Below are 13900 nucleotides of genomic sequence, written 5' to 3'. Positions count from 1 at the left end.
TCAGGGACTCATCCTATAGTTTGACACTGAGATGGTTAGAGGAGTCTGAGCAAACCTCCACAGTCCACCCTGTTCTCCAGACTGGGTCACCAGCAGGGGCCGATCTTTGTTTGAGAACTGTTGATACACATTTAGGGTCCCCCAGTGCTCTGCCCCACCATACCACAGCTGGAGACACTGGCATCACCTGGAAAAGAAGACTGTCTCTTTTCACGGGAGTTTTCTGACCCTAAAGGTAATAGTTTACATATTTCACAGTTAACTGGAAGAGACACGATACTCTCTCACCTGTTTGAAGAAGAGGAGATGTCATTCTAGCAGTATGTCCTTGCACATGGGTAGGTGCACTTTCCATATAAAAGTAGTATCCACTCGCTGTGTTGGTTGTATGGTCAAAACTAGGTCTAGATTTAGATATCGTTATTATTTAGATTTGACACTCGGATCCAGTCCAGGTCATCATCAGTCTGTTGTATCTAGCCACAATCTCCCTCTTCAAAGTCACAAATACCCTCTGAAACAATTATGGGTTGGTTATATTCACAATCCTATAAAAATTTAAAGATGTGCTGATATTAAAATTCTGTCCAATGCAATATATACTATATATATATAAAAACTAAAATCAATTGATTGAAATTCCACAACTGAATTTAGGCATCACAACATTATAATGTGAAATATATGAAAAATTTATATTTAATTTGAGATTTGCTAAAGATTACATTTAACTGCATTATTAAACTATTAGTGTTTTTAAAGATTAATCATTAGTTGATGGTAAAGATAATCTAAATTGTAAAAATTTGAGAAATTAGCATGTATTATTAAATATTCAATCTTGACTCATCGATTAAAAAAAAACCTCTAATATCAGCTGATAACAAATATGGTGGCAATATGTCATGTATTATAATAAAAAAGATTTCACCGAATAACTGTAAATGTTCAAAAATATATTGTTGTTTCACTACTTCTCAAACCTAGTTAAATAAAGGATTTTCATATGAAGTGGAATATTTAAAAATAATGCAATAAAGTTTTGTGATCAAGATCCCCTTTATTAAATTACCCCTCTCCAGGCTCACATTTTTGCATTGTATATTTAATCAAGTTGCCTTTGACATGAATTAAATGCCCTAAATTTGTCACTAAGCTGACGGTTAAAGTTTGATATTGAAGATAGCATATAGATGGATAAATACATTGTTACAGCTGTGCCAAATGCTTGTGGTGCTCTAGCAAGCATGGAGGACATTTCAACAGGACACTGTTACCTGTCGTAGTACAGGCACCTTTAGTGACAGATAAATCATCTACAGCAATGTGACAAGACAGCCCTCCAACCGAAGCCTCAATTAATATCTGATGAACTTCTGTCAGTTTCCCATGACTCTGAGCCATCTGCCATTCAGTCCCCTGAGAACCCTTCCTTTGTCACATCTACAGTTTTAGGAGCAAAAAAATAATAATTCTGGTTATTATAAAACATTTTATAGTAAAACATTTACTATAAGAGTAAAGCATTTACATTTATCTATAAAAGCATTTCTTATATGTGAAATTAGATAAACCCATAAAATGCCCTAAAATATTATTCTTGTGAGTCTTACTGATGTGATGAGGTCGGATGAAATGTCATATATAGACATTCTTAATGATCCCACTGTTGCTCCAAACATGTGATACCAGAATGTGAAGCAATACCCATCAGGTCCAGTTGGGGGAGACAGAGGAGACTTCAGATGAGCCGTATCCCCCGTTGTGCTGTGACTTGAGCTCTTGATGTACAAATAATACCTTGTAATATAGCAAGAAACACATAATTAAGACATGTGATGATTGTGCTGATAGTGATATGGTACAAATGGTTGTTGGCTCACCATTTCCACTGGTGTGGTCACCCGGAGGACCTGGATTTGGGGTCTCAGTAGTTCCGCTCCATCTCTCCCAGTGAAGGTCCTCTGCAGCTCCCTGGATCCACCCACACAAGTCCTTCCCAAAGGAGCATGTGGCCAAGGAAAAGTCTGGAGTACAGGAAAAGTGAGACAAGATCTCAAAATGTGGGCTTGGTTCGCTCGGAACAAAACTTCAAATTAAAAATGCACATGACCTTTCAAACGTTTTGCAATCGGTAATGACTTTATTTAATGATGTTAAAAGAAATCTTGTAAGCTTACCAAAGCTGCATTTATTTGATCAAAAATACAGTAAAAACAGTAATATTGTGGAATAATTTTACAATTTCAAAAGTACTGTTTTCTATTTAATACATTTTAAAATATAACTTATTCCTGGGCTGGCAAAGCTGAATTTTCAGTAGCCATTACTCCAATCTGCTGATTTGGTGCTCAAGAAACATTTATTATCAATGTTGAAAACAGCTGTGCTGATTAATATTTTTGTGATTCATTTGTTTCAGGATTCAGAATAAACAGCATTTATTTGAAAATAATTATTCTGTAACATTATAAATGACTTTACTGTCACTTTTGATACATTTGATGTGTTCTTGCTAAATTAAAGTATTCAAAAATAAACAAATACATAAAAAATAAATAAATAAAAATCACAGACCTGAAACTTTAAAACATTTGTGTGAAGTAGTCACAATATTTCACTATTCATTTCTAGACTAATGCCATAGCAAGGTAAAACAGGGTAACCTTGTGCCATATAGAAGAAGCAAGATCATTATGCAGCTCAAATCTATCTCAGTTTCATCCCCACCTGGAGGTTGGTAGTCTTTCTCACAGTTGTGGAAGGAGATATCATCCAGGTCCATGGTCCGAGTTGCAGACAGGTAATCATCCTGTCTGAGCGAGGTTTGGCTGCTGAAAATGATCTTAAATAGGACACAGGGAAAATATGTCTATAATCATGCAGAAAACTTGCCTGAATCAGTGTATGAGGCAGGGATCCTACAGGATTAATCTCTAAAGATCAGACTCATGATTGCATGTGTAAGTGTTTTGCATCCCACACACATTGACACTGACATAACCCTGTAAGGCTGGCCTTGTTTGCCCAGTGGTAAGTGTTCTGGAACCCACTGAGTTGAAGTGCTGCTGGATCGTGACCAAAGCAGCTTCCTGTCCTCCTCACCCTTCTGCAGGATCACGCTGAGATTGCCTGCACTTCCTGCACCCATGTGGAAGTGAAACTTAGTGTGCAAGAGATAAACAAAAGAGGACAGCTCAGTGTCATGTGTAATGTTGTGTAATGGAAGTATCTGTCTGTTTTAGTTTTACAAGTAGTCTTGTCAGCAGTTTTGCACATCATCATTAGAAATTAACTCACAGAAGTTGACAGTATGCAGTGCTGATAGGCAGAGATGGACTCTGAAACACAGCCTCGTTCTTCGATGGATCCATGATATACATCTGCATGTAATGCCCTGAGGAGATGTAAAGGGTAAAAAGAAAAAAAAGATTAATTGTATTTATTTTGTTATGTAATTGTTAATGGATTGATGTAGCCTTGAATTACCTGTTGCAGGTCTGTGTTGTTTGAAGCCTTCACCCATTGCCATTTGTTAGGACCCACACTTATATCCCTCCATTGACACTGTCATTCTCAAAACTGCATGGACCTAGAGAGACACAATAACAACAATCATACTACTACTACTACTACTAATAAATAGTATACATACATTTAAAAATAATAGAATATTTAATATATAATAATTATATTAATATATAATAATAGAATACAATAATTATATATATATATATATATATAATTAGTTTTTTCCCCCATATACTTTTAGGTCTATGTGATCTTTAGAATATTTCGAATTTATTTTGACAATTATATTTTATTTTTTACTTCTATTCTTCCTAAAATGAATGAATGAATGAATGACTCACCGCATGTTTCTTCATCTTCCCCTATAGGGCAGTCTAGGATATAATTACACTGAGCACCAGCTGCAATGCATGTTACACCATCTGACTGCCAGCAGTGAAACTCATTCTCCTGAATTTGACAAACCAAGTGTCTTAGCAAAATAATACAGGTTTCACAATGCTTTTGTCAAAAAGTAAAGGAGCAAAAATTAGACTATAGCACATATTCACACTTCATATTTGTACATAGTAAAGTCAGTGTATACAACATACAGTTGAGTTACAGCTGAAATGTCCAGACCTTACAAGGATTGACTGTTGGTGAAGCTGAAGCAGCATCAGTCATTGGTGTTGTTGCTGTATCTGCTGTTATTGTTGACTCAGGTGTGACTGGCAGCTCACTGTTGTCTGGATCATGTGCACATGTCACAGAGAAGGAAACATCATCCACCGCTGTCTGTGAGCCTCACTGTTTACCACATACTGGAAGACAATCTGAAAATAAAGTTGAGTCAGATTTATTTCTTTTGCATCCTTATGATTACAGTAGCCTATCTAAGGCATGAAATGATGTAAATGACACATATACTGTAAACATCACTTACCTTGCTCTTAACTGAGGTAGAAAAGGTGACTTCCGCTCTGTGCCAGAGGAAGCTCTGTGTCACAGTCTTGTCCCAAAGTATACGGTCATCGTCTCCATTACGAAGTGTCCTCAGTATGATGACTACCCTGCCAGTTGTGCTGTTTTCACCATGAGAATAGTGGTAGAATCTCACCTGCAAGAACAAAGTGCATCAGTGCATATGAAAGAGGCTGTGCATTTCATTATTTGATTGACACATGACTGCACAATGACTCACGTTGCAATCAGTGCTGGGAAGCAGAGTGCTACAGGTGATCTCTGCTGTCCGGATCTCACCCAGATCATGTGCTGGAGTAATGTAATGACCTGGAACATGCCACAACCATTTCATTATAAGAGGAGAATACTGTCAGTGGTACATAAACCATTCTATATATTGCTAAAACAATAAAAACAAAAATATCCAATGTTTATATTCTCTCTGGGTACCTTGTGTCACTATTGTAAGTGACCTGGAAATTGTGTTTACCATATTTTTGGATAATTTACACTAAGCTTGGTCAGTAAATCATTTTTAAAGAAGTCACTTATGCTCACCAAGCATTTATTTAATTAAAAATACAGTAAAGCAGTAATAGTGTGAAACATGATTACAATTCCAAATGGCTGTTTTCTATATAAATATATTTTAAAATGTAATTTTAAAATGAACTTTCAGATAACCTTTAAGATTATCTTTTGAAAGTTCACTTTAAGATGAACTTTAAGATGAACTTTCATCAGCCATTACTCCAGTCTTCAGTGCCACATGATCCTTCAGAAATAACTTTAATATGCTGAAGAAACATTTCTTATTATTATCAATGTGGAAAACAATTTAGCTGATTAATTCTTTGTGATTTTTCAGGATTCTTTGATTAACAGAAAGAGCATTTATTTGAAAGATTATAAATGTCTTTATTATCACTTTTTATCAATTTAACATGCCCTTTCTGAATAAAAGTATTTCTTCCAAAAAAATCTTACTGACCACAAACTTTTGAAGGGTAGTGTATGTGCTTAATTTTGAAGAGGTATTGGTGTACCTGCTGCAGTATTGCTGGTGTGATCTCTTGGTGGTCCATGCTTAGGCCAGGCCTGTTCTCCTTTCTGCAAAATCCAGCCAGCTTTCAAGTCACTCTTCTCCCACAAGCACATGCCATGCTCAAAACTGCAGCGATGGGTAAAACCCTTTACATCTAGGCCAACAAAAAAGCAAAATACAGTACAGTTCCTCATACTATGTAACTGTCCTGAGTAATTCATAGCTGTCCCTTTACAGCTCAAAAATGATGAGACCCTGACAGAACCGTATTTTTGATTGTTTAAACAGACATCACACTCTGCCCAAATTTTTCAAAGCATTCTCCTTTCTGCAAAATCCAGCCAGCTTTCAAGTCACTCTTCTCCCACAAGCACATGCCATGCTCAAAACTGCAGCGATGGGTAAAACCCTTTACATCTAGGCCAACAAAAAAGCAAAATACAGTACAGTTCCTCATACTATGTAACTGTCCTGAGTAATTCATAGCTGTCCCTTTACAGCTCAAAAACGATGAGACCCTGACAGAACCGTATTTTTGATTGTTTAAACAGACATCACACTCTGTCCAAATTTTTCAAAGCATTGTATTTTATCCTGGCTCATGAATAACCCACAGTCATACCACAGAGCTCTTCATCCGTGCCATCACCACAGTCATCACTGTAGTCACACACTCTGTTCAGCTCCACATACACATTGTTGGAACATGTGAATATTCCCTCTTGACAAGATTCATGAGGCTCTGAAGAAGAAATAATGGATGATGTACTAATGTCTTGGCCCATTACATGCCATGGTTAAGGTTAAAGTGAGCTGAGTGTTTTCAAAACTGATTTATCAGTCAGAATATGTTAATGTGTTTGTAACCTGCCTGGCAGAGAGCAGTTGAAGAAGATGTCATCTATAGCAATGTCCTCGAGCTCACTGTAGGTTCTGGTAGCCTCAAAGAGAAGAGTGAAAACTTGATGTGTGCGACCCACACTCAACTCTGCCCATGTCACTCATCTCCATGGTTACCAGACATCCACCACAAGGGTGTCCTCCTTGGGCCCTCCTGGAGAAACACTTTCAGTTCCCCAATGCCTGGCAAAGACGAGATAATGCAGAAAAATTAACTACAGAATAAATATTTTCATATTACCAGAAGTACTGTAAAGTCTCATTATTGTACGCATTATTGTCTTACCCTCTCCAAACATGTGGTAGTAGAATTCAAGCAGACACTCATTGCTGGCTTCTTTCATGGCAGGACTCTGTAGAGCAGCATAGCTGTTTTGCTCACCATGACTGGCTTCTTCCGTCATGTACCAGCCTAAAAAGTACAAGTTTTTTAATTATTTGACACTGATGACATTCTGTTTTTGGATTACATATTATGGGAATTCTGACTGAGAATTCCCTCAAATCAGTTCATTTCAAAGAACTGGTTATAAAAAAATTATTAAATAAAAAAATCCCTGTATGGCATGCCATATGGTCTAAAATGCTTCAATAAAGCCATATGTGGGTACATACAGTTTTGTTTCTTTTAAGCTGTACTAATAAGGGTATTCATTGTAATTTAATTTATTCCAGTTTGTTGCTGTCATGATTTGATATCATTGACTCCATGAATATTTTTATTCAATGCTATTTCGAACCCAAATATAATTTGCACGTACAACACTAAAATTACGTAAGATTTTTTTTGTCTGTTTCATTAAATATTATCATTAACTTTTTTTATTTTTATTTTGATGATATATACATATATTTGAGATTTTTTTAAAAGAAAAAGTTAGAGAACCACTGTGTTAAGGAAACCTGGGGGGGAAAAAAAGTATCACTGTTTCCAGAAAAATATTAAGTGGCAAAACTGTTTTCAACTTTGATAATAATAATAAATATTTTTTGAGCACTAAATTAGCATATTAGAATGAATTCTAAAGGATCATGTGACACTGAAGACTGAAGTAATGGCTGCTGAAAATTCTACTTTGACAACACAGGAAAAACTGTAATTTTTAAAATATTTAAATAGAAAACAGTTACTTAGAATTGTAATATTAAAATGTTTTTTACTGTATTTTTTATCAAATAAATGCATCGTTGGTAACCATAAGAGACGTCTTTCAAAAAATATATAAAAAACAACTCTTACCTATACCAACAGTAATAGTTTTATTCCGGGATAGCTGTTGTACCATTCTGGTCCCTCTCCCAAACAAACTGCCCAAGACTGATATCTTTCCATTCACAGGTGCCTGTCTCGAAGTCACAGCAACAAACACTCCACCTTCCACACTGATGTCTGAATGTTAATCAATAAAAACATTAACCATCCCTCAAATAATGCTTGATAATACAAAACTATTTTTTCACCAAGTAGAAAGGCAGTTTATCTTTACATGGCCCATTTTTTGGCCTAATCTCATCCACATCGATGTATCCCTCACTGCCCGTTTGAGCCTCTATATGAATCTGATAATCAAGGTTTACAAATATTACATGGCACGATTACAAGTGGATATAATATTAAGGCTTTCCAAATAGATGTATTTCACACCTGAAAGGGTTTGGTCTCAGCTATAGTGACAGAGACATTTTTCCAGTTGTTTCCACCAGTGATCTGTGTTTCAAACAACAGTTCTTGCTCTGTTGCACCTGAATCTAATAGCACTCTAAGGATCCCAGGGTCACTGCCTATAGAAATGTGCACCATAAAAACTGCATTAATCACACCTGACAGTCCAGTATGTTCCTGCACACCCTTCTCAGAGAGGGTGTCTTTAGCAGAAACAAAAAGTTGGGAAAGCAAGAGCAGACCTTCCATTCATTTGGTACCAGAACTCAAAACAGGAGTCACTGGTTGCCTGGATCTTTTCTGAGATCAGCACAGAACTGCTTTTTTGGCCTTGTGCATTCCTCTGAGAAGGACTCAAAATAAATTTGCCTGAAAGAGAAACAGGAAAAATCAATGATCATCATGTGTTGTGTCTAATGAGCTGTCCTGCTGTCTCATTTGACTTGTGAATTTTTTTTTGCAATATCAACAAACATAATAGATCAGGGAGATCACTGTTTTTTCCCCCAGTTCTCACCATCTGCAGTGTGAGTACACTCTTAAAACTAAAGGTGCTTCAAAAGGTTCTTCAAGCGATGCCATAGAAGAACCATTTTTGGTTCCACAAAGAACCATTCAGTCAAAGGTTCTCTTATGGTTTCCAACGATGCATTTATTTGATAAAAAATACAGTAAAAAAACATCTCTTTCTTACCTTTTTATAATCTGAAGAATCTTCTTTCGCCCCAAAGAACCTTTTGTGAAACAGAAAGGTTCTTCAGATGTTAAAGGTTCTTTATAGAACCATTTAGACAAAAAGGTTCTTCTACGGCATCGTGAAGCACCTTTATTTTTAAGAGTGTAGTGTAATCGACCAAAGGACCTCTGTAGAGACCGTCTGCATGAATCAGTCATATTCATCTATGACACCATTAGCAACATTTAGCCATGTACACTTTCCTGACTCAAAATCACATCTTCCTGTTGGGGAACATGCTCCAGTTTTAACTGAGACATCATCCAGAAGAACAAATGACTCAGAGTTTGCACTGAGCTCTGCTCTGAACACTACCTGCATGTGAATGCAAAATCATGAATAAATGCAGAAAAAAACCACATACAGTATACTTCTTTCATAACTGAGAATATTAAAATGCAGGAACTGCATGTGGTAGGCAGTTGTGTTTGTTACTCTGAAAATAATATTTTGAAAAAGTAAGGAGAAGGAGAGACTGAATCAGGTAAAGATAAAAAATGTATGACCCTTTATGACCCAGAAATAATTCAGTCAAAAATAAGAACAGAAGAAAGCAGTGATTAATAATTCAGACCAGTTCTGTGAACTGATTCGCTAATTAATTCGATCTGATTCAATGATTAATTAAAAAATTGCTACTTGGCTAGGGTGGATACTAAAATGATCAGTGAAAAGCAACTTAAAGAGATGGTCCATCCAAAATGAAATTCTATCACGATTTACTCAAATTCATGTCATTCCAAACCTGTGTGGAACAGTTTTGGTTCCTATTTACTTCCACTGTATTTTTCCCATACAACGGAAGTCAAAGGGAACCACACCTGTTTGGTCACCAACAATCTTTTGCGTTCCACATAATTAAAAAAAAAAATCGGAATGACGTGAGGGTGAATAAATGATGACAGAATTTTCATTTCTTGGTGAACTATCCCTTTTAAATTTTTTTTCACTCAAAGCTATTGTATGGCTTCAAAATGTCTCCTTGTCATGTCATTCCAAACCTGTGTGGAACAGTTTTGGTTCCTATTTACTTCCACTGTATTTTTCCCATACAACGGAAGTCAAAGGGAACCACACCTGTTTGGTCACCAACAATCTTTTGCGTTCCACATAATTAAAAAAAAAAATCGGAATGACGTGAGGGTAAATAAATGATGACAGAATTTTCATTTCTTGGTGAACTATCCCTTTTAAATTTTTAACACTTTTTCACTCAAAGCTATTGTATGGCTTCAAAATGTCTCCTTGTGTGTGTGTGTGTCTGTTTTCCAGAAGACAAAGTCATACAAGTTTGATAACAATATGAGAATGCTTGTAAAATGAAAAAACTGTCATGTTTTACTCACATACATCTTAGAAAAATAAACAACTCACTCTGAATTCAGAGGGAGACGACACAGTGACCTCTGCCACCTCCTAACTATCAGAAGATGCTCCAGAAAGAGACCAGAGTGCTGGACCCAGCTCCCCATTCAGAAGAACATGTACTGAGAGTGAATCACCTGAGCCTGCAGACAGCCAATACCTACAAACAGGCTTTATCAAAACATCATACTGAACATTCTGAAACTATCAAGGCTGAGACAGAGCTTAACTACAAATCGGTCCCATCGTGGACAGATACAAGATTATTAGTTTCAAGAAACAAGCATACCAGAACTGTATGCAGGACTCTGTAGATGGGCTATACTCTGGTGTTAGAAGATTTGAGACCTCTGGTCTCTCAAGTTTGGCTCCAAGCACAGCCATTGAATGGCCTGTCATGTGACATAAATGACAACATGACAAAAAAACATTTTACCACAAAAACGGTTGTTACTCACTAAGTTCAGTTCTGTATGTATGGTCAGTGTGGCCACTGCTGCCATCCACATGGAGCCAGATAGAGCTGTCAGTGACATCGGGCTCAAAGCCACAAAGCGAGGGAGACTCGAATCCACATGGGTCTTTGGGAGAGACATCACACAGGAGGAATTTAATAGCTGAGAATGTCTGATAATTAGATAAGATGCTTTGAATGCTTTGACTCACTGTGTTCCACACAGGCTCCTGCAGTCACTCTGAGGTCATTGATGGCTATGAAGCCACTGCCTCCTGCTGCTCTGTTCCCTAAGAACTTCACCTGTACAAGGTGATAATCATGCTCGAATTGTTGTTTTGTTGGTAAATATGTACAAATGTGGATTGAGATTTAGACAACATGTCAGGAGGCCTCTCTTACTCAATCAACATCTGCAGTACTAATGGAGACTTGTGCGTTCAGCCACTCCGAGTTCTGGGTACCTTTTCTTGTCCATGTGGTGGTTTCCATTGTTTTCTAAAACCAACAATACTAATGTTTTTACATGACAAAAATTACTTTTTGTCTTGTTTTACAGTAAAAATGATCTGAACTTGCTTTGAAACAACTTTAAAAAATAATACTAATAAAAAAAACTAGTTTTATACAGCATATTATAATTGAAGTTAAAGTATATTATAATTATATTATAAGTAAAGTAAAAAGTGACAGGAAAAACAATTATAATGTTACGAAAAGTTTCTATTTCAAACAAATGCTGTCCTTTTGAAATTTCTCTTCATCAAAAAATCCTGAAAAAATGCTATCATGGTTTAAACAAAATAATAAACAGCACAACACTGCATTGGTAATAGTAAGCAATGTTTCCTGAGCACTAAATCAGCATATTAGAATGATTTCTGAATGATCATGTGATACTGAAAACTGGAGTAATGGCTGCTGACAGTTACAGGAATAATTTAAAGTTTAAGTCAAATACTGCCAAGATGGTGTGACGTGTTTTTGTGCATCAGTCTCTCACCTGGTGTCGTTCAGATGATTTGTAGTCTACAGTGAGATGGTGCCACACATTCTGCTGATTGCCAGATCGATTCCACAGTGTAGAGAACCGGACTCATTTACATAAACTGCTAGTTTAATCTCATTGCTAGTTTTACTTGACCTTAGTGCTGCGGTCGACACTATTGATCATGACATACTCATAGATCGATTACAAAACTATACAGGTATTCAAGGGCAGGCTTTAAGATGGTTTAGATCCTACCTGTCCGATTGCTACCACTTTGTTCATTTAAATGGGGAGTCATCTCAATTATCACCAGTTAAATATGGAGTGCCACAAGGATCTGTCCTAGGTCCTCTGCTATTTTCAATATACATGTTGCCCCTTGGTAATATTATTAAAAAATATGGGATTAGTTTCCACTGTTATTCTGATGATACTCAACTACACTGAACAAAATTATAAATGCAACACTTTTGTTTTTGCCCCCATTTTTCATGAGCTGAACTCAAAGATCTAAGACTTTTTCTATGTACACAAAAGGCCTATTTCTCTCAAAAATCTTTATAGAGATTATATTAGATAGCAACTTGTCTTTTGAAAATCATATTTCCCATGTTACAAAAACAGCATTCTTCCATCTTAGAAACATTGCCAAATTATGAAACATGTTACCTGTTTCTGATGCAGAAAGCTAGTTCATGCATTCATGACCTCTAGACTGGACTATTGTAATGCACTGCTAGGTGGTTGTCCTGCATCTTCAATAAACAAGCTACAGGTAGTCCAAAATGCAGCGGCTAGAGTCCTTACCAGGTCAAGAAAATATGATCATACTACCCCAATTTTACAGCCTCTGCACTAGCTACCTATTAAGTTCTGTATCATTTACGAAATATTATTACTTACCTATAAGGCCCTTAATAGTTTAGCTCCTGCGTACCTAACTAGTCTTTTACCACGTTACAATCCATCACGCTCCCTTTTTTAATTATATTGAACTTGCTCTTTAAGGTATTGACAGTGACTCTCATACAGTATATCATACTGTGCTTTATGGCTCTACTTTAAAAGAGACTATTAACAGGATGGTTGTATGAGTGTATGCACAGACACTCTTCACATTTATATTGAATGTGCTATTTAAAGCAAGCAAAGAACATAATCAGAAGCTCTGCCATCTGCAATGGGCCAAAAACCTACCAGTAATATAATTTAAATCCCATGTTAGCATTTTAGAAAGGAAGAGTTCTTAAACAAGTATTACAAAATAAATATTTAAATAAAATAATAAAAAAATGTTTAAAATTATATAGGTAGCCTAAAATGTTTTTTTTTTTACATTTAAAATCACATGACCAGCCAAATAGTAGCCTACTCTTTTCATTGAAACCACTCTATAGACAATTTCACTCCTACAATAAATTAAGCATGTCTGGCTACTAGTAATGCGTTTCTACAATGGAATCAGTAACTGAAAAATGTTGTATTACATTCACGCCGCACCTTACATGGGCTGTGATGACCGTTGCTCTGCCGTGTCTCCAGTGTTCTCCTTGATCTCCACTTGCACTCCACACTGGCATTTGAGATCTGGCACCTTGCAGCTCTTGGACATAGATGTTTAGAGAACCCACGTTTCTTCCATTCATGTGGTACCAGAACATCAAACACTCGGCTGAGGTCGGTTGATTGACATCCGTCAGTATGCTGCCTCTACTGCCTTTGGGGTACTTCCACAGCTGTGCACTCAGGTAAAGGCCTATGGATATAATAATATTAACAATTTGAATTATTATCACATTGCCGCACATTACTATGCTGTAGCTAAGGTGGATATTCAGACACTTATCGGTTTCTAGAGTATGTAATACTGTACAGCAGTACTACAGTCAGTACTAATGGCATTCGAACAGCTGTTGAAAATGGGTCCTTATTGTTTCTTTTGTGTACTCACCTGGTGAGAATAATCTTTAATTTATGCTACTTATATGTATATGCTGAAGTTAAAATTTCAGAAAGTAAGATAAATCCTGCAAAGCAAACGTGTTTCATTTGTTAAAATGGTAATACAAACAGCCTCTCTAAGACTTGCATAACTTTGAATACTTCCGTACTCCATGACATTATGGTTTACTGCACTAGCCGCAAAATCTGAGTGAACTTTTCTCTAGTGCTTTTATAATTACATCAATAGCCTTCACTGGAAAATAAATGAATGGATAATCATGTGCTAAAAGTTTAAAGGGTTTTAAGTCATGCAAGATTAAGTAGCA

The 13900-nt window shown here is 36.4% G+C and overlaps 1 pseudogene; it reads right to left on the bottom strand.

Annotated features, from left to right (window-relative positions):
- LOC107558167 (MAM and LDL-receptor class A domain-containing protein 2-like) lies at window positions 1-13276 on the bottom strand (annotated as a pseudogene).
- Between the last annotated feature and the right edge of the window lie 624 nt (window positions 13277-13900).

The sequence above is a fragment of the Sinocyclocheilus grahami genome, unplaced genomic scaffold (assembly GCF_001515645.1).
Source record: "Sinocyclocheilus grahami isolate Dianchi unplaced genomic scaffold, SAMN03320097.WGS_v1.1 scaffold21.1, whole genome shotgun sequence".
In the NCBI taxonomy this organism is placed as follows: Eukaryota; Metazoa; Chordata; class Actinopteri; order Cypriniformes; family Cyprinidae; genus Sinocyclocheilus; species Sinocyclocheilus grahami.
Note: the sequence above shows the minus strand (reverse complement) of the source record. Positions and strands in the feature narration are given on the sequence as shown.